We start from the raw sequence: 1,135 nt of genomic DNA, 5'->3' as shown, positions 1-1,135 counted from the left end.
AAAACTCCTTTCAGAGTTGTCTTTCCCTCTTGTATGTAAATAATGTCCTTTGGTATGGTGAAATGGCCACTAACCTTAAAACCATGCTGAAATTCATCTAATCTGTAACTACCTTTGATGTTACTCTTTACCTTGCACCTTGTATCTTTGCATTTTGGTGTCATCACCAGAAAGCCTGTCAAATTAAGATGATGCAAGCTTTTGAACTAAGTGAATTGCTTGTACTTTATTGAATTTTCATCCTAACGATGACAATATGAACAGAGACATCTCCCTAGAGTTTGATAAAAAAAAAGTGGCTGACATGAGCTGATTTTACATGAGGAAAAAGAGCTTTCAGGAAATTAATACACAGCATCTAACATTCGCTGTCTTGCATATCAGACTGATACCTCAGTAGGACATCATAAAACCCCAAGAACTGGATTAGCTAAGATACAATCAAAGCCTCTGGCTCCAGACAGCAAAGGTAGTATCAGGTTGTTTTATAAAACAAATGCTACCCTAAAAGTCTCCATCTAGCCAAACAGTGTCAAAGAAATTTGCAACCTGTGACATTTCATGGAAGTCTAATAACACAAACATGGTGAAAATCTTTTGCAACAAAACAAAAACTGTGGAAAGACTAGAGAGTGAGCTATTTTCTCTATACATACTTTAAAGTACAAATTGTAAGGGCTCAACATCTGTGAGATTCTAATCTTGTGTTACCCTAAGTGTAAGTAGATTCATTTTGAGAAGTTATTTTTCAGCCTCCCTATACCTTTTGCCTATTATTGTATATGTTGTTCATAGCTTCAATACAAACATGAGGCAAGTCATAAGTACAATTAATAGAAAAGTTAGACCATGAAAACCGATTAAAGATAGGAGATAACTATGGAGATCCAGTGACTAAATACAGAAACAGTGACATCAGTTTAGTTAATGGTTACGCATCCACATGCAATTAGTCACCCAAAGAACATTTAGAGTTTGTACTATCAAGTGTATAATCTGTAATGCAACATATTTTGTTTAAACATTTTAAAATGCATAGTTTTGAAATCACTAGATAAAAACCCCCTACTTTAACTCCACATGACTCAGGCCTTAAACTGTACCCTTCTATCAGAACAACTCTTCAGTTCTTTAT

Source organism: Mesitornis unicolor, unplaced genomic scaffold (genome assembly GCF_000695765.1).
Source record: "Mesitornis unicolor isolate BGI_N332 unplaced genomic scaffold, ASM69576v1 scaffold47071, whole genome shotgun sequence".
Taxonomy (NCBI): domain Eukaryota; kingdom Metazoa; phylum Chordata; class Aves; order Mesitornithiformes; family Mesitornithidae; genus Mesitornis; species Mesitornis unicolor.
Note: the sequence above shows the minus strand (reverse complement) of the source record.